The sequence below is a fragment of the Lepisosteus oculatus genome, chromosome 19 (assembly GCF_040954835.1).
Source record: "Lepisosteus oculatus isolate fLepOcu1 chromosome 19, fLepOcu1.hap2, whole genome shotgun sequence".
Taxonomy (NCBI): domain Eukaryota; kingdom Metazoa; phylum Chordata; class Actinopteri; order Semionotiformes; family Lepisosteidae; genus Lepisosteus; species Lepisosteus oculatus.
Window position 1 is genome coordinate 896,456 of NC_090714.1, and position 21,130 is coordinate 917,585.

The following is a 21,130-nucleotide window of genomic DNA, read 5'->3' on the forward strand; positions in this document are numbered from 1 at the left end:
CACTAACTGATCCATTGCAAAGAACTTTGACGTTTGGACTGGAGTTAAACATTGGTGTTTCGTGGTGTTTTCACAATTTCTGAATGCCATACTGCAGTAGATAACAGTCAGCCTGCCTGCTGATTCACCAAATGGACATTTCTGATCTCTGTAGTTAATCTCCACTGGCTCCAGTCCAAAACGAAATCCACCCTGACTACTGACCATCCTGCAGTATGTGTCTTGACATTAATGGCACTGCCTTAAAAGCAATGCATCTCCAGATAATTGTCAAAATATTTACTGAGGATTCTAAGAATATGTGAGCAGACCAACACTCTCCGTCAGCAAGCTCCAAATGCCCATGGCGTAGAAGTATCAACTCAGGTTCACGATGAGCGTCTGAAGAAAGCAGAGTGGTTTCTACGCCTCTGGTTTATCTTCCACAGTAGGCTGGTATTGACAATGAACTCCTGCAGCGACTGAAATGCCCAAGTGCAGCCTTTGGCCACCTGAGGAAGAAGGTGTTTAAGGATCTCTGTATCAAAATGAAACCAAGGGTATCTGTTGTGCAGTCACATCTGTTACTTCAATGTAAAGGACTGAAACATGGAGAACATACAGGGCACATGGGAGTGGATTCACCAAGAAACCACCCAGAGTGTTTTGTGGTAGATTTCACATAGATTTTAGAATTCCACATAAGGATATTCCACAACTGCAGCAAAGAGAACCTCAGCCTGTGTTAACAGCTCACTGGTGAAGTCGGTCCCGGGGCGAGAAGTTACACAGGTCAGGCCAAACATGCCTTGTCTAACTGCACACAGGAAAAATATAAGATAAGATATACATTTATATTCCACCCAAAAGGGTGGACATTTGTCTTTGCCATCACAATACAAAACCACAAAAAACAAATAACACTCAACATAACATACATCAGGCCCGTGATTTTTCTTGAATTTGTTTTCTTGGAATTGTTTGAAATGCACTGTGTATTGAATTCAACCTTGGTGGAGGTGGTGAGCCTCTTTTTTAAGTTCCCTAATTTCTCCACTGTAGTCATTCTTGTCAAATGTAAGGCAAAAACTATTCATAAGCCAGCTCTTTTTTTAGTGTTAAAACCATTTGCAGTATATTCAGCATCTTCTGTATACGTTGTTGGAGAAAGGACCTTTGTCCTGCTTCCACACTAGAGTTTTCATTTAACTCCATGCAGTTCTCCAGGTCTTAGAGCTGAGTTTGCCTTCTATTTTTGTTGATCTAACTTCAGATCTGATTTCCTTCTTAAGAGACTCATTACTCTGTTGAGAAGCGACAGTATGTACTTGCAGCACAGGAGGACATCTTCAGCACATCTTCAGTGACCTGTTTGCCCAAGACTTATTGTTTGAATAAACTTGAACGGCTTTCATAGGAATCACTCTTTCTTCACAGAAGACATGTTTCTACAAACCATATCTGCCAGGTTGTCTACACTGTCACGAGATTCAGAGAAGACTTGAAATCCGGGCAGCGCTGCAGACGCAGGGTGCTGTCTTGTTACCAGACCAGACATGCTGCACTTGCTCTTTGGCCACCTCAGGGCTGTCCTGAAGGCTGGAATAAAGCGCACGGGGCTCGATTGTGACGAGCTGGGCAGCTGACTGATTGGTAGAAATGTTTAAAGACTTACTTAAGCTGCAGTGGTTGAAATCACCTAGGAACAAATGAAGTGCGTTGGAGGCTGGAGATTGCAGAGGGTGAATGATCATACAAAAGCTGTTGACAGCATCTGTTTCTTGTGTTTTGGGGTTATGAATATATGATGGCAAAGTTGTTTTTTTTTACTCAGATGGCCCTTTTCCCAAGATTGCACCCAGAGGAAACCCACACAAAGACGTGGAGAACATGCTAACTCCATGTTGATAGCAACCCAGCAATTGACCCAGGGAGGCAGCAATGCTGTCACTGTGCCTGTTACGTTCTGCAATGTTTGTGAATGCACTCCTGTCTCTTGTATCTCAAGCTCCATACACTGTCTCTGCAGGATATTCTGTGAAATCCCTAAAATTCTAAATATGGAAACTTAAACTCCAAATGACCCAGCTTTTCACAAGGATTCCTGTTAGTTTCAACTCATTTAGTTTCGCTACTGCTGAGAAAAGACTAGAACCAAATTTGACAGAGCTTTGACAGAGATGGCAGGCAAACTCGAAGAGTTTTCTTGACTGAAATTATTAAGATCTTTGACAATCTATCAAGCACGAACAAGTACAATATTCAATAAATAACAATATATCTGACATATGGTATTCTTTGAGTGTCCTTTTGTCTTTTCCAGGAATCTTTATTGTCTGCATCAACTGGTATTAGTATTGATTTCTAATTTTAGACAAAATATCCTGTGCCCCTCATGTATTGTATTCTGACTAATCCATTTACAATTTACAACCTCAATTAATCCTTTACCCTTTTAGAATGAATTTGTAGATATACTAAAGCATTGAATACCAAAAACAGCAAACAAGCAAAAGGAAAACCACAGCATGTAAAAACCAGAAGAGTTTGCATTAGGTCTGCTTAGTGAATTTATAATAGAAATGACTATAATAGAGTTAAATTTAGAATCCAATTATCAATGACAAAGAAGAGGCACCTTTAACTTCCATGTCTCCAATGTATATGTGCTCCTGAGTTATAAAGTACTGTTTTCAATTAAGTGTAATTGCAGCGATGCAGCTTAGCAACACTGCAGTCAATGTTCTTTGAATTCATCTTTCGTATTGTATGACACCTCTTAACCACAGCGGTAAGAATCCTCTGCTCTATATTAATTTAGAGTTCACCAAGAACAAAGATTTAGATTAGTGCAGAGAAAATAATATTTGTGACTAAACAAGAATCACACAGGGAATCAATACTAGCAGTGTTAAATCCAAAGGAAGGAATCCACAGTAAGTGTTTTTAAAAAATGCCATCCACTACACTCTCTTGACTTCAACCATAAGCACCACCTCCGGTTTGCTTACAGATGGAACCGAATCCCAAATTACTTTTCTTGCATTGTTGATCTGTACCTCCGAATTGTGCAGTGCAGATTGTAAAAAATACTCTTACCTATTTCACATGAAAATTATTTAGAGAATTGCATCTAACTAGATCAGCAAGAAAAGGGTGCTTGCTGCTTTATACAGGAGAACCCCAGCTAATTTTTTCACTTACAAAGCTCCATCAGTGTATACAGAATACACAATGGGTGTACAGTCTGGTTTCTTAGCATAAAATGTATCTTTATTGTCTTAAGATTCTTGTCTACACTTCACCATAACCAGTGCTCTTACACTCGAATAAAACAGTTGCTTCATTCCACAGCAAGGGTACAGGCTCCTTTCCACAGTTATCCATAGTGTCTGGGATTTGAAACCCAAACCAAACTACTCCCAGGTGAGAGAAACCTCAATCCAAACTCTCCCTCAATCTTAAACCTAACCTTTAATCTGACCCCTTCATCACCTTAACCATTAGCAGCCTAACCTACCCAGCTGGTCCTGTTTTGCCGGGGTTGCTAGACAAAAAACCAAAAGTGTGGCTCTGACACAGCTGCAGTCCGGTCTGCTACTACTTTACCTCGTCTTCTTGGTTTGCTGACTAGATATCTGTCTGTCCAGTCTGCACGATTCAACTTGAGAGCTACACTTTCTAGCCATTGAAAGTGATTATGGTTGGTTCCATTGCCTTTATCTCCTAAGCTTGGGAGTGTTTTTGTCTCTTTTGCATCTGTTTCCCCTTTTAATGCCACCCGTCACGAAGTGTACAGCAGACAACAATCACAGACTGAGAGACTCATCAATTAGCACGCAGTGAGCTGAGCCGGCTAGGACCAGCGCTGGACCAGAGGAAGGACAACTCCTGGTGATTGAGGTCATCATAGGAGCACCTGGATGAATTGCCCATGTACTGTTCAATTAGCTCAGCTCAGCCAGTGGGGTTACTGGCCTTGTGTGCCCTCTTCTTCACACTGGGAGGCAAGTGGAAAGGAGCGGATTGTTTGAAACTGAAGATTATTTGGGGGTGATTCTGTGCAGGGAGAAGAGTTGTAGCACTTTTCCCTCCTAAGATTGTTAAGAGACATATTCAACTGCAGTACCTGCAAACTGTCACTGTTATTTTAACACCAGATACGCTCTTTTCCACCTGTGCACTGCCAGTCGTGTCTGATTCTGACCACGACAGTCTATCTTTGTCTTATATTCCAGCCTTCAGCGATTCAGCAACGTGTTCAGAACAGTCAAGATTGTTCGGTTGCATGATGTGACCAAAATGTTTTAATTTTAATACTGTGCTAGAAAAATGGAAGACATTTTCATTGGTGTTAAATGAAATGAATATATTTTCCCAGTCATAATTCATAATGAATACATTAAGGAAGTTACGTCCTATAAATATCTGGGAATATACTGTGCATAGATGCTAATCTGTCTTGGAGGGCACATGTGGACTTAAATCTGTAGTAAAGTACAAAAGTGAATTGACTTTCGTTGCAGGTTATGGGTTTGGTGCCAGTAGTCTGATTCTGTCCATGTTTTAATGTCTGTAGTAGTGTCTTGCAGTATGGAGTAACCTTCTAGTTTACAGTGTTTCTGGGCATCAGAAAGCTAAGACCTGCAGACTCTTGAGTTGTGTTTTATGTTTTTACTGCTTGCATTAAGAGTAGGTTGAGACTGAGTATCTTCTCTCCCTCACGTGCTCTGCGTGAAGAAAACACTGATGCATTCAAACAGATGTTTTAGAGTCCCTCAGTGCAGACTTATCAAAATGAGGAATTCCTTTATTCCACCGTCAAAATGTGCAAAAATGAAAAGGCATTGTGCGGTGACTGTGGTTCTGGTGATCTGTGTGGGTTTCTGTAGAGGCGCTGTGACCTCGCTCGCACAGGTGTGACTAACAAGCGGCGCATTCGCACGGGTGCAGAGCCGCCCGGCTCGCGTCTCGCAGCCGCCGCTAATTTATGACTGAGGCGCCCCCCCTCAGGCATTCTCTGAGCCTCCAAACCCCAGCAAACCTCCCTCCTCTCTGAGCACCCACACAGGAGCTGGCTGTGCCACTCATCACAGCCCCTAATGTAGCCGGCTCTTCAGCCTTTATTTCAGAGTGTGGGGATAGACAGTAGACCTTCTCTTTTTGGTGCATTGATTAAAATTGCTCTGAATGTAGCATTGCTTCAGTTTGGTAGGTAAGTATTTTGCAACCAGTCGTCTGGATATGACCGTTTCAAGTCATTAAATGTGATTTTCATCTTTTCCCGCAGCCGGGGATGATTTTCATCAGCATTTTGGTTTTCCTTGCTGACCTTTTCCTAGTATTATAGCCATCAGGAAAGTGCTTGCCGGATGTCTCGCCTAATCATTTACTGATGCATTCTTTTCCCAGGCACTGAAACCGTTTTGTTAGCAAGGCATCTTTATGCATTTCCTCTCTCCAGTCACATGGCCTGTTTAAAGGTCACCGCTCCACGTCTCAGTCCGTCTGGTTCTTAGTATGGCACAGCCGGGTGGGTTTCGGCAGACTACTCTTGGCTAGTGAGCAATCCGTTAATGATTTCCTAAAATAAAGTCAGTGAATGTTGTCCTTTTCTGGGTCTAGAGGCGATCTCTGTAAACGATTATGTACTGTAGGATCCCACTCTTGACTTCTTTATCAAGGCCAGAATAAATCTTTATAAACATTTAAATGATTACATTGCACTTGCTTGCAGCTCGGTTCAAATGAACCTATTAATTATTTAATAGTATTGTGAATAATTAATATATGTGCACATTTTGTGTAAGCGAGTCTAAATTCAGGAAGCATGCTTTCTGTGTTTCATAAATGCAGCATATAGCCATCGGTACATATCCTGATGTATGAGTATAACTTATAAATATCTGTTCTCTTTCTACATGCTTTTTAGATTTTGCTTGGTTCACATCACCTTTTGAAATATTTCTTTTGATCAAAAAGCTTCTAAGAGAATTTTTGCTCCAAGTTAAATGCATTTGAAAATGAAATTGAGCAGAACATATATTGCAAAACATGAAACAAGTCAGAAGTTACATTTAAAGTCAATCTCACAACATCTACAAGCTACCTTTTACATACCTAGTGTGAGAGGTTGACTTTGTACATCAAAAGGTGTGCTAATATTTTTATCTCGATTCTTAAAAAAGATACTTTGCCTTTCCATCATAAAATGGAAAATTAACTTGCGTATTTGAAAATACGTATTACCCCCACTGCATTTTTCTATGAAAATGGATACTTTGATGTCAGCTTCCTTATCGGTGAGCTTGCCTTAAATTGCAGCTCTTAGGTGATGTGTATACCCATTCTGGCTCTCATCATGTTCACTGCTTTCCATAATATTAGCTTTACACTAATGGAATGAGGGGCACCGAATGACATGAAATGGTCATGCGACTGGCTTTCAATTCCCAATACAAAGAGTGGGAGGAACGCAATAAAACGCATTTAAATCAACTTGTCATTTTGCCTCTCTTGTACACCGATAATACTGAATGGGATTTTGGTTAGTACCATCTTCATGTGACGACGATAAGTTCCATTTTTCCTTTTCAAGGCATTGCAAAAGTACAGCATCTCTCAGATTTTGACCGTTTGCTTAGTTCCCTGCGAATCGTGGTTTAAAACAAGTCTGGAACCTATGGCGTCTGATGTTAACTGCTGGAAGCCACACCCCAGCTGGGGAATTGTGCCCACTGTGAGCAGTAACATCCTCAGAGTTTGCCGTGTCCAGTCGCTTGTGGTTTCACTGAAGCAGTCAGTACTGCAGCACTTCAAGAGTAATAAAAGCAGGAGCTGTTAAAAATCTGCTAGGGAATTAATAATATAAGGTGATAAAGATCTAGAAAGCAGTTTAAGTGTATAACCAAGGTATTTACAGGAAAAGGTTAAAGAACGTATTAGCCTTAAATAGACTTTAAAGAAGAGCATCAGTTCCTGGTCCGTGACAATTGTCACATACAGAGAGGTTAAGGAAGCTAAATGTCTTCAGTGTAGAACAAAGGATATTTTAAAAATCCTAGGGGGTAAATATGGGGTCAAACCATGGGACTATATCAAATTCAGTAAAATATATAGACGGGTGTTACAATTTTAAATTAAAGGTTAATTTATTTACAACCGAGAACAGGCAATCACTCCTTTTGACACAGACAGATGGACAAATTGTCTTTTACTAGCAAATATGTTTCAGATAATAACTTCAAAATTGTTTCTGAAGACAATTAACTTGCTGCAATTTTTTTCTTTAATAAAATAACTTACCAGGAGTAAATTTTATTATAATTGAACTTACTACTGAAAAAAACATAATCCAAGCACTCTTGCCTTTCAGAGGAAGTGTGAAGGTGTTGATTTTTTTTTCTTGTATAATTGAATAGTTGTTCAACCATTCAGCACTGGCTTGGAGAAGCATGAAGTGAAAATGGAACCTTGTGGTGTTATGCGTTTGTTTTTAGTGGGAGATCTAAAAGTCATACTGCCCCGAACGCAGGGAGTCTGAATTTTTTTTTTCACAAAATAATTGCTTCTTATGTTCTTTCTGATGAGAGCAACATTGTCACCTGTACCCCGAATGTGTCAGATCTCAGAAGCTTGAAGAGCAGTCTGAGGGCAATGAGTTCTTTCAGGAAAATCAGGTTACAGGTGCTGGAGGGTGGCTTCAGACACTGTGCTGTTGGTGATGCTGTCCTTCAGACACGATGTTAAACTGAGGTTCCGATTACCTGTGGGGAATAAAGATCCCGTAGTGCTGTTCGTAGGTGTGCGGTATTAACCCCAGCAGCCTGGCTATATGCAACTGGTTTGCGCAAGCTGGCCTTTCTGAATTTTGAGTTGAATATGATCATTGAGGTCATTTCCAGTTTTCTGCCTGGTCTGTTGTGTGAGGGGACTGCTGATTTTTCATCACACAGGTTCCCTCCCACTTTGGGATGCTGTGGAGGAAACAAAATCTATACATTCACTTGCTATTACCAAAGAAGGGAAAAAAAATAATTCTTTTTTGAGTTTATTGGTATTTTAGAAAAAAAAACTATATTTGTGTTTATTTTAATTTATTATTAAACCTTTACTTTTGCTACCTAGGTATGATTTGGAGCTTTTTATGATAAAAAACCTTCAAAATGTCTTTTAAAATTGGTAGAGTCAGGTTAATTATTCTTTCAAGAAAATAGCTTTATTTTTCTTCTCTAATACAGTAATTTCTAAATTACATCTGCTAATGACACAAGGAATACTTGCCAGGCAAAGTCCTTAAATGAAGTAATTTCATGTATTTCAGCTTGTGTTCATGGGGGCTGGAGGATGCAGAACATGCAATCATGATTCATTTGGACATTACTTGGGTAAGCAACCCTTTCTGCCTATTTTATATCATCATTCTGAAATCATCTTCAAAATAATATGATATTACAATGCAGCTGAAACTGGTGTTGTAAATAATGGCCTTTCTGAGCTTCTTTAAAGTACATAGAATATAGGATTCATTAGGACTTCATTATTCCAGACGTGTTTTAGCTTCTTTAAAAGCTCCAAGGTAACAAAGGCAATTTAAAGCAATTATTTGAGGTCCCAACACATAGTCTATTCACTGTGAACATTTTTGACAAACAATTTGTTACTTAATTAAAAACTAGTTTCTGTATGATAAAGATTTAAAAAATGATTATGGTATTTTAATTTAAATATGTAAAGACGTCCTTTAAATAATTGTCACTTCAAAATGTTAGACTGGGCTTCCACTTTGCTTCAGAATTTATTTAGAGAAACAAAGGGGAATCATGAGAGTTTTGGAAGAAACTACTCCGAGATCAGCATAAACCTTTAACACCACAGGTGGATGATGGAAAGAGGAGGGAACTGCCGATGCTTCAAGGAGTAGCTCCTCATCTGAGTCTTGTCTTGTGAGGAGGGGGTGCCTTGTCCTGGGCAGGCCTGGCTGCCTCTGGACAAGCCCACTGCTCCTTACTGACGATGTAGCTAATGATGGCAGCAGCCTCAGTTATACGTTTACAGAAACAATTTGTCTGCTTGAACCAAGGAGTTCACCAGGAGAAAAATGTGGAAAATATCAGACTGGAAATCAACCAGTATCCAGGTTTATATCCAAATAAACATGTGCTTTGCACGCTGAGGAAAAACTAGGAGTTTGAACACCCCAAAAACTGTCAGGACTGGTGGCTTTGCAAAGCATCTCAATTGATTACACAAAGTCTTTGATGATGAGCCCAGTGATTCGCAGACTTAATACTGCCTCATGGGGATGAGGAAGAGGAATACTGAACTCTGGAATTTAAAGTGAATGTGTCTCACTTGAGATTGTTGGGTTCAATAAAATGCAGGTGTTTGGTTTAATAAGCTCAATTGTATTCATGGAATTACCAAAAACAAACTTCTGTTTTGATAGGAGTCATTCCTAATCGGATTATCACCAATGGTGTTTTTTTAACAGGAGTTTTGGAGGTCGGATAAAAAATGTCAAACTCCCTGGCTACAAACAACACACTTTTTCCACATGTTTTTCCCTGATGTTCAGAAATAGCTGATTTAGTTTGGCTTACAGTACCTTCCTTGTAATCCTGTGTCAGTAAAAGATCATTATCGAAGCTTAGCAGGGCAGAACCCCTGAGAACTGTTTAACAACCTGTCCAAGGAAAGACACACCCTGTCCTCATAACCGGCACTACGTTCCATTCTCTACGGGATCACATCAGGGTCGTCACTGCTGCGTTTCATACAGCATGTGAAAAATGTACTTTGTAATGGACATCAAATTCAAGGCTATGCCAAACCGCAGTGTATTGATACAGGGGTCAAGGTGCGCTGTCTAAGGAGCCTCAATATATAAAGCAGTTGAGTGATGGCATGGGTAAGGCTATGATGGCTGCAGTTAATATATGAATCAGGGTAGTGATGGAGAAAGAAGGTTGCAAGGAGTGGGATCAAATGAGGCAGTGGGTGAGAAAGGGCTCATGTAATCATGTCATCATTTAAGGCAGGCATGCAGCAAGAACCAATACATCTTTAAAAGGAACATGCAGTCGTGTTTTTAAACATGGAGAGGCACAGGTTTTAGTTGAAGAATTAAAAAATGGAAATTTAGAAGTAGTATGTCATAATGCAGTTAGTCCTTTTTGTAAGATGCCTTTAGTGAGGATGGCTTGTAGTTATTTCTGAGTTACACCCCATCTATTGCATGGTTTGAAGAAAAGTGTCATTTAAATTGTGACCTCTGTCTAGGACCAGATGTTTTCATTACAATTACCTCTGCCCTTCTGCTATGCTTGGACTTCAGTTCATTTTAGGTACCCTTAAGATTCCAGGTTGTCAGCCTTGTGTTGTTGACATATGGACCATTTCTTACTGTGGTTTTTCTATGCCATTATTCCTTGCTGTTCTTCAAAACGTATTCCCTCTTTTGGGAAACTGGTATGGGAATAAGACATCTAAAAATGCGTAAAGCTCCTGGAGAGGAGAAGATCACAGCAGCAAGTCATGCAAGCATTCAATAGAAGCAATGTTTATACCTTACTTCAAGATCTAAAGAAAAACGCCCAGAAGCATGTAAAACGAGCTATCGGAGTACCCATATTCAAGAACCATGGCAGAAAAGAGTAGCGAGCATCAGGGAATAAGCTTACTGAGTGTCCCTAGTGAAGTATGAGTAATGTATATACAAGAGTCTGAAAGCATAGCTTAAAGAATAGTGGCAACTGTTAGCATAGCATAGTTTCCTAGGTAGGTGAACAACATGAGACCAGGGAGGATGGAAATCTTGTTTAGAGAGGAAAATGTACTCCTGTGTTGTGTGAGTTTAATAAATATGTGTCTTGTCTATGTTTTGGTCCCATTTATTACTCCTTCACAGAGGTGTTTCAAAGAATAAAAGGACACGTTTTCAGATGTAATCATCTTGGTAATATCAAAGGGGTGAAATTATTCAACTTTATTATTTGCTTACATGGTATACTGGTGTCAGATTTCTGATTTAAAAAAATATTAACACCCTTTATCTTGTAATTATACATTTTTGTATATATAATTAAAATACTATATGCTAACGTATAACAGAAAAGTTCAAATGCATATTCAATTAAAAAAAAATCGATATATACTTAGCAAGGGCACATCTGCACATTTTTATTTGTAGACTGATACTTGGAACTTTCTCTTTTGCCAGTTACCGTATTTCCCCACAGGATCACAACAGTGAAAAGCTGCTAATGAAGGCTGTGTATCATGTACTGCTCTCTTGTCTTTTGGGCAGCTCATCCAGTCGAGAGGCCATTTGATTTAGTTTAAAGGCGTAATAGGCTAACGATCCACTCTGGTGTCTACTGCCCAGGTGGGTTTCCAGCACGAAGGTCGCAGGGTGAGTCAGTTCGAAGAACAGCACTCTCAAGTAACTCTGGAAATTGGTCAAAGTAATAAGCATTTATTAAAGTTACAAGAAGCTTTAACACCCTTTCTTAATTAAGAAAAGAAGAGTGTATCGCTCTGTCAGACAAGGGGGTAGCCTGTTACCGTGATGTGTGTGCATTGTTTTTGATGGAACACTGATGAAAGCTCTTTTACTTTTTGCCCTGCATGCACAGATTAAACAATCGCATGACCACATCACAGTGCCATTATTAGGCTCTCTCCAATTAACATAAAACAAAAAACCTGGCAAAGTACTTCATATCAGCACTAGTAGCACTTAAGAATTGATTTTTATGATTAGCCATGATTACTTGCTTTATTTTTTTAATTAACATTTTATCATGTCGTGTAAATTATATATATATATTTTCCCCAGTTCTAGTTTCCCTTTTTATGATGTCCATCGTGATTTATGCCCAACGTGCTTTTTAAAAATGATCAAATGGTAACCCTTCAATATTTCATCATTACATGATCATGACATAAAAACTGGTGTGAACTATAAATTCTTAAGTAATGGAGATCAGTGTGGCCTGTGATGACACATCTGTCTTGTATTCTATGAAGACAGAGGGGAAACGGAGGAAATGCGTGGTATGAAATATCTTTGTGATGGTTTGCATACAGATTGAGACCTTCCTAGGTATACATCAGTTTCACAAATAAAAGTAAATAAAGATGTCCTTGACTTAAAAATAATTCTTAAAAAGCTCTGTATTTAAGAGGATGTGTTCCGGTGATGTACACATTTTAATGATCTTGTATTTCTGTTCAAACAGTAGATTGAGTCCTCTTCAGTTTACATATTTGTTTGGCAGATTGGATATGTACCATGAACCAGAACGTCAATGTAGGATCGCATTCCTCTGAACAAATTTAGTTAAATGGAAATAGAGCAGATTTCATCTTACTTAGCCCTCACTGTCCAGTTTCCCAAATGAAGGACATGCCTTTACAGAATGAGAATTGTCACTTGGGGCAGTCCTTTGGGTAGGAATTTTGTGTTTTCACTTACCTTATTGCCTTTTGCGGTGCATGTTTTCTCAGGAACATGACCTTTTGGAACCAAACAAAAAGAAAAAGCTCAAGTTCCATTTTTAAATAAACATGACTTACATCTCCTTAAATTAATTTCAATACCTGAAAATGAATCTCTGCAGCAGCAGGCACTAGCAGTGGTCTGTTAGGAATTGCAATACCTTTATTACCAGTCAGTCCAGTGTTTCCTGTTGTGATTTATAAAGGCCTCAGCTAGATGACAGATTACTCTTGCTTTGCCTTTCCCGTACAAAAACCTGCAGGGTACGCGCCCAGCACGAAAGAGGTCTTTGGTGCATCACATTTTGAAGAACAATAACTTTAATCAAATTTTTTTTCCTATACTTCCTGGTTGTGTTAAAGTGATTAGTGATGGCTAAGAATTGGGTGACCTGGAGTTCATTGGGTCTAAGGGCTTACAGTTGAAAAGTTAATAACCAAATAATCTAGAATTCTTAGAATAACCTAATCCTAGATACCTGTTCTCCACCATCAACAGGTTGCTTAAGTTGAACATCCTACAATATTGCCTGCTTCTTCCCAATATTATAATTTTGCAATGACTTCTTGGAGTTTTGGAGTTCCAAGAGTGACATCACGTTCTTTCTACAACCCATGTTACAGCTACACCTCCTCTCTGCATGCCCCATTTTGCTTTTGTCTATTAGTTTCTCTCTACTTGATGCTTCATGCCTTAGTCAATTTCTGTCGCGTGTGAAATCCACCACGTTTATTAGATCCCTGTTCCTACTGTTATTATTTCAATTCTGCTTTTCTGCCCTCTGCGCTGTTGTACTGGGCATAATAAAGAAGTCCTTGAGCACTGGAGTGCTTTAAAATATCTGCAGTTACTCCTGACCCCCCGAAAAACAGACATTCATTCTTGTGAGCATTTTTACAAGCTGAGTAAGGAAGGAAGTTAAGTATGTTCATGATTTGTTTTTGCTGCTGGCGGAAGAGGTGCAGGCGGCTGTGCCCAGTCTGTTATCCCCTCCTCCCTCAGCAGGAGTGAGTGGTCAGAGGATGGGCAGACGGACTCAAAGCGCAAAGGCTACATTTTAGGCTTTGTTTACATCTGTTCCCATAAATAAAAGCGTTCCTAATGGTATGCAGAATACAGAAGTGATAAATAAAAGATAATAAAGAAATAAAAGCAAATAACACTATCTAGTATGTGCTGCAGTACCTGTAAGTGCTTACCATAGAACATCGGTTTTAACACTGATCTCTCTTCAATGTGTGGAAAGAGGTGGCAGAACTGGCGCCACTGCCCACGTCGATCAATGTGGAAGTGTGACACCGTCAAGACTCCGGACTCCGAGGTAGCAGCGCGACAGACTGGAGAGGTGCACGCAGGCAGGCTGGAACGGCTGAGGGAGGATAAGAGAAGGCAGAGGAGTGACGCTGAAAAGCACCTGGGAGGCGACTGCCCGCCAGAGCCGACGGCAGGGTCAGCTGGAGAGTAGCCCAAGGGCAAAAGGCTCCTCTGGGTCGGTACTTTGAGCTTAAAATGACAGTGGCAGGCTAACGCAGAGCTAAGTCAGTCTGGCAGCGCAGGGAAACTCCATGTCAGAGCACCAGTCTGGCACAGAGCTGAACCTCAAACAGGCTGTTTAATCAGGGTGGTTGACTACTTATTGGCGGCCTGTTTGGGGGAAATTGCCAGACAGGCGGCCTGATCTCGCTACCCTGGGGCTGGTTTATGGGTAGGTGCTCATGGTAATGTCATGGTCTCCCTTAGCAACAGCCGGCTGTGAACTCACTATGTAGAGTGGCACCAAGACTCAGAAAACACACTGCGTCTCACCATTTCGCTTGCCTTTTGCTAACAAAATCAACACATTAATTAATTGTGAACTCTAAAATTAAATGGCTTTTGGAAAATTAAGCAAATCCAATTTATAAGATGAACATGAAGCTTTATCTTGTGCATCTCTTTGTTCCTGGGATGTTTCTAGGCACTAGTTGTATTTCTGCCAAATCTATACTGCACCTCACTGTTTATCTACTCCTTAAAAAATGTAATCTAAAAATCAGGATGGTGTTTCATTCTGCAAGAGCATAGAACAAGGCAGCCACAGAGAGCTCAGCTACCTCATGCTTTCATCCAATGAAATAATAACACCCTGCTTGTTTTTCATGATTGGTTATCAGTTTATCTGCCTGTTAGCACCCTGAAACCTTGTAACACCCTTCAGGAAATTATAACAGCAATATTTTTTTCTCCAAAACTCCTCTTTGTCGACTGGGAACTAATTTGGCCTTTTTTTTCTTGCTGTGAGGTGCAACCCACACTGCATGGCTGCTGTGGAACTGTGTTGTTAACATCACTATTTCAAAAATAAAATCCCCAAAAAGCACACGTAAGAACTTAGTACATAAAGTGACTGATTCTTAGAGTCAAGTGACTCTGAATCTCTAAACTAGATATACTGTAAAAATAAGAGGGAGAATTCAGGCTTGTTAAGTAATAATGGCTGACAAGTGGGAAAACATTGGTGTTTGAATAATCTGGGATGAGCACAGTAACAGTAAACTGATACTCAGATTGACATCAATATTTCATTGGGGGCACACTCAATGCTTTTGTGAGTGGATAGGATTGCTGATTGTAGGCTGTAATAAAATATTGAACTCAAGCTATGCAATTTCATAAAAATGTTAATTGGTCAAAGTTTAGTATCTGAGTTGTATTAAAATTGCTCAAAAGAGTTTGCTAATACTCTGTAAAAACAGTCATTTTAATGCCTAGCTTGAACAGCTAAGATTGTTTGACTACTATAGTATGATCATCGCCTCCTTTCTGCGAGAGAGGATTTCTGAAGAGTAACATGTTCTGCTTCAACAATTCATGGATGAGTCTAAATCTGCCAGGAAATGTTCTGGAAGGCAGAGGCTTGGCACACTAAGACTACAACAATGAAAAAAGTATCTAACAACACAAGAAAGTCATGTTGAAGGCTATGTGGCCTGCCTTGCTTGTTTGGTTGCAAGTATGTAATTGATCTAATTAGAGTTGTTTCTTAAAATGCACCTGCTTCAACAATGTGATTGAGAAGCTTTTTTTATAAAACGTTCTGCGACTTCAAAACGAAGTGTGTGCCATTCGCCCTTTTTGGCTTCCCAGATGGTTAGCGAGCGAAATGACTGGAAAATAGCGAAACACGAAAGAAATATGAGGTTAGGTATCATGGCAACGTACAGAAGAGAGAAATGAAGTGCTGTACATGAAAAGCAGTTCCCTAAATATAAAGAACAAATGAAGGATTAATTCAGTACCTCAGTAAAAGTTAATAATTACATAAATAGAAGAAAGGTAGCAAGAAACATCTAGGATAATGGTTTTAGGGTTCAAGTATTGTGCATCTTCCCATTCTTTAAGAACATATATATTTTTTTAATTCTGTAAGGGACGTCTCCTTGTAAAACTTTCAAAAACACAAAAAGGTAACAGAATAAACTAACAGACTCTTTTTAATGTTTATGCAGGTTATTTATTCATGGTGTACTTCTGACTCCAAACATGTTGCCATGGCTTCAGTCTCAACTGAAATGATGTAGCTTAAATTATTTACCGGAAAAAGAAAGCCTTTTTATTTTGCAATATTGTTTCCATACCCAGAAATGTTGCAGTATCCACCAGCATCAATATCTGTGTACTTACACACTTGCACTTGCATTACAAATATGTATTGCATTTGGGGTGAGTACCATTCCAGATTATGCAAGATCATACATTAGATATTTACATTTCCCTTGTTGTTTCAAAACAGTTAGCAACATTTTTCCAGTATAATTGCACACATCTAAATAATGCAAATTAATATTCATATCATGAAACATTTGCGTAAGACGTTTTGCATGGTAGGGACACTTTGCACCTCCATGACAACTAAAGTCCTTAGATTATACTTAAAGAGCTTCAGTCAATCCTATTTTGTTAAGGCGTAGACTAAAATTTTAAACGCATTAAAGACTATGGCTTGAATATTAAAACACACAGGCTGTGGAAAATAAATAAAGAAACAGCTGTGTAAAAAGTGCTGAAATCAGCCCTTCAACATCAGCAGAATGATGAACCCAATTTACTTTTACTTCATTGTTTTGAAACAATTCCATAACCAGATGACTCTTGAAAAAGAAATTGATTGGAGAGCGTTTTGGCCCAATACCATGTTAAACCATCTACTTTTTTTTCCATTTTGTGTTTTTTAACATTTTTTTCTCTTGATGAAAATTTTCCTTTGTTGTTTCGAACTATTATGGAAGCGAAATCTGTATGTCCAAATTGCTGACCTGTAGATGTTGTGTTAGTCTGTAAACAGTAGTCAAGATAATCTGAGCTGAAGAAATGCAATGAATATCAATCTTATACACAGAATGTTCATTTAGTTGCAATACCAATAATCCTGCTTGTGATAATGGATTGAAACTGCCACAAGGTCAGTACTTTCTGAGAAGCTGATTGAATAAGGAAGGAGTAATCTAAGAACCCATTTTCCCACAATCATTTGTCTCTTAAATGTATCTCAGAAAGATTTGTCTCACATGAATTCAAGAGGCAAAAACTTTCCCCACAAGGAAGCAATGGCTTTGCTCATTTTGTTTAAATTTAATGAAAAATCTGGTTACTTTTGATAATACCACTCTTGAAGAGTCTGTGCACCAATGCAGTTGTGATCTTTTGCAGATTTTTCAGACTTTACTTTGAAGTTGAATGCAGAATCTCTTTTTACAGCAGTATTCTAAAACGATTAATGTTTAAAATACAATCAACCTTGTGATCTTTGGATCCTATTTCTACCATCTTGCTCAGTTTCAGTTTTCCTGTTCTATGTCATCATCATTTATGGAACATCATCACATATATCACGAATGAATCATTAAACTCTAAAACCCGTCCTTTAATACTTAAATTTGCAGTTGTCATCCAGCTCTTAAAAAAATATTCTTGGCTCCTTAGTCAGTGTTGGAAAATATCTGACCTTTTCTGGTAAAGGCTGTAGCTGTTCAGTTACAAGCTCATTTTTCTGTGAAGAATCTGACTGAGATGTTTGCGTCTGGTCTGTAGGTTCTGCAAACGTTATCGATAATTTGCTCCTGATTTTGTTTATCCATTCTTGTCCTGCTGGACCTCACTGTTGAGTTTGATAATGCTGATCATATAATCGTACTAAATCAATCTTAGGGGGCAGTAGCACTGGAAATGCTTTATCAAGGATAAAAAGTATTTGACAGATAACATTTTGTTCTAATTCAGCCTTGTCACTTACAGAGGTGTTTATATCTAGTGTCCAGCAGTGCTCTGTTCATGGTCCCATTTTGTTGTTGCTCTGTGTTTACCTTTGTTCTATTTTAATCTGTTTTCTCTGCACTGATGACGCCTGAATTTATGTTCACTTGAAACCTGATGTTAATCAAGCACCATCTGCAGGGTCACACATTTTAGACGTTGGGAATTGGATGAGAAAATCTTTTACGTATGACAACGCTGAATTTATGTTGATTGGTTCTCACAAAGCGTATGACTGTCAACTTCAGTTTGATTAGTAATGGTCTTGGAAGAGTGGCATCACAGGCTTCTGAATAACATCTCTCATTTCTTTGAGTACATTTTGTAAGATGCCAACAAGTCCTGAGGATTTATTAATCTTGAGTGCTTCTAATACACTTCTCCTTCTGTTCACATATGCTCCTTGTATGGATGGCTTCTTCTTCAGTGAAATAAGTGTGAAGTACATCAGCCTTTTCCCTTCTGTTGTCAGGAATATTACAGTTTTTGTCTCAAATATATTTGACTTCATCCTGTTGTATTATTTTTTATTTCATTTTAGCCTCCTTTGCTACATTGCTTTCAACATCTGTCTTGGCTTTTTTAATATTCTTTGTACCTATATAATACATGCTCTTTTTGTTTACATGGAAATTTTAATATATTTTGTATGTATACAATTTTACAAAGCACTCTCTTTCCCATTATATTTTTTTAATTGATTTGTTTAACCCTTTTTGTTTAACCCTTATTCACTTACTCACATACTGTATCTTCCTAGTGACTGGCCTGTGAGATCAGCTTGATCAAGCCAGTCTCACTCTTTTTCTCTCTTATTTTCATCTGTTCATACCATTTCAGACCAAACTCCTCGCCTTGGTGAGTGTCCACCTGCATACAGAGTGACAGCACTGACTGTTTCAGCATGCCTTTTAGAGACTGCAGCAGTGCAGGTGATTTTGACTGTGAAAGAGACCAAATTAAAGTAAGGGGCAAATGGTTTATGTGGCTGTTTAGCGTTGTTGGAAGATTTACTTTCTTTTTAAGCACACAGCAGGCAGAACTTGTATATCTAGCTGCTTTATGTGAGGTAGAGACAGTTGTCAAACGTGGGCTACAGTGTTAGAGAACAGGCTGTCCTTTGAAGAGTCTTTTTGTTGGGAATCCAGGTTTTCTTCCCTGCGTATTTTAGTAGCGGTAGGTTTGCCTCTCTGAGAGACCAGGTTAGAGTAGCTTTGGGCTGTAGTAGCCAAGACAGGGGGACTCTAGTTTGTGGCATAGCTAGATGATGATGATGATAATAATAATAATTGCTTTCACTTCTATTGCACTTTTCTGGGCACTCCACTCAAAGTGCTTTACATGTAATGGGGACTCCCTTCCACCACCACCAGTGTGCAGCCCCACTTGGATGATGTGACAGCAGCCATAGTGCGCCAGTACACTCCCCACACACCAGCTAATAGTGGGGAGGAGAACAGAGTGATGAAGCCAGTCCATAGATGTGGATTATTAGGAGGCTGTGATTGGTGAGGGCCAGTGGGAATAGATGCAAGGTGCCATATCAGGTTCTTTAAATAGGTGGATCTTAGGAAAACAAGCACAGTAATGTAGCAGTAAGCTGTAAGGTTCTGTGAAAGATCCCATTTTAGATAGCATGGCAGGGGTCTTGCACATAAACCCAAGTGCCAAAATGTAAGTCTTATTGTAACAGTGGCGATATCCCACTCGGGCTCCTCAACTGTCTTCTTGTTCCGACCAAGTCTGCTGCTTAGATGAACAAGTTATACCCTCTTACTTGTTCTGCTGAATCAAGTTGTCCACTGAAGGGTTTCCCTGAAACCTTGGACTTTCCTTAGGCTTTTGTGTTGGTTCTCACTGGTGCTAATATCCGTGAGGGTCCTGTGTGAAAAGATTGTGACTGGTGCCGCCAGGTCAGTGGTTTCCTCGTGAGAACATGAAGAAAGCGTTTGTCTTGAAGGGGGGGCCCTGTCGTTCACTCATGCTCTGCTGCAGGTACAGGAGCTCTGCTCATGGCTCCCCGTCAACCACAGCTGGGCTAGAGTTCATGCTTTCTACTATAAACTAGATACTTAAGTCTTTGATGTATATTTATGCATTTAAAATGCATATGAGTTATTTATTTCATGTCTTTGCTTTATGTTGTCCCTTGTTTTCCTGATCCCACCACATTTGGTCTGTTTGGTAGTTTCCTAGTTTAAATGCTCCACAGCTCTTCTGTGCATACGCATCCCATGGAAACTAAACCCAGGTTATCACTGAAGAAAAGGCAAATGAAACAGAGTAACCATGTGCGCTTGATTTATTGGACAATTCAGCACCAACCTATTTTACTATATATTAAATTCATCTACTTTTAGAAAAGAGCCACACAGTTCTGTGATGCTGTGCTTTTTCTGCTACTTCCCAAAGGAGTAAATGCCAGAATATGAGAAAAAAAGTGTGTTCTCATAGTGATACACCCACGCAATTCTATTAAGGCTCAACAACTGGCTTGTATGAAGATTTAAATCATGTGGTGCAGTGTGCTGCCTTACATTTTAAATTAAAAAGCCTTGAGCTTTTTCAATACTGAAAGGGCTAAAGAATTTGCTTATCTGGAGCAATAAACAAAGAGAAAAAAGATCTGTATGGCTGACTGAAGGTCGTGATGTAAAATATCTAGAAATATCAACATTTTACATGTATATGTTTCTGTATGAAGTGTAATGTAAAATAAAGAGAATTTTAAAATAACTCTGCAGACGTGTAGAATAAAACTATAGTTTAATATGCACTACAGGTGAATAATCACTCACAAGAGGACTGATTTTTGTCTTCTGAAAAGCCTATAGTGCCTATAGAAAATCTATGACTGCACCAGAGGCGCCGTCCTTCGGCTGAGATGTAAAACCGAGGTCCTGACTCTCTGTGGTCATTTAAACTCCCAGGGTGTTTCTCGAAAAGAGTAGGGGTTTCCCCAGTGTCCTGGCCAAATTTCCCATTGGCCCTTACCAATCATGGCCTCCTAATATAATAACCATCTATGAACTGGCTTCATCACTCTGTTCTCCTCTACACTGAGAGCTGGTGTGTGGTGAGCGGTGTTCTGGCGCACTATGGCTGCTGTCACATCATCCAGGTGGGGCTGCACACTGGTGGTGGTGGAGGGGAGTCCCCATTACCTGTAAAGCGCTTTGAGTGGAGTGTCCAAAAAAGCACTATATAAGTGTAAGCTATTATTAAATATAATTATTACTTGATGGAAGGACCTTTAGCAGAATTCATGGCTTTAAGTCTGTTGGGATAGGTCTCTAGATTTGGTAATACAGTATGTAACCATTCTTCTTTACAGAGTTGTTGAAGCTCTGTCAAGTT

The 21,130-nt window shown here is 39.3% G+C and overlaps 1 long non-coding RNA gene across 2 annotated transcripts in view; it reads left to right on the plus strand.

Moving 5' to 3' along the window:
* The first annotated feature begins 5,013 nt into the window (after positions 1-5,013).
* LOC107078921 (uncharacterized) overlaps positions 5,014-21,130 on the plus strand; it is a 51,268-nt gene continuing 35,151 nt past the window's right edge. The window contains exons 1-3 of one of the 2 annotated variants that reach the window (XR_001479870.2): positions 5,014-5,194; positions 8,303-8,366; positions 13,728-15,717. This is a non-coding gene — a long non-coding RNA (uncharacterized lncRNA). Of the gene's footprint in view, positions 5,195-8,302; positions 8,367-13,727; positions 15,718-21,130 lie in introns of those variants that run through there. The other variant, XR_011182635.1, reaches the window with a different exon arrangement.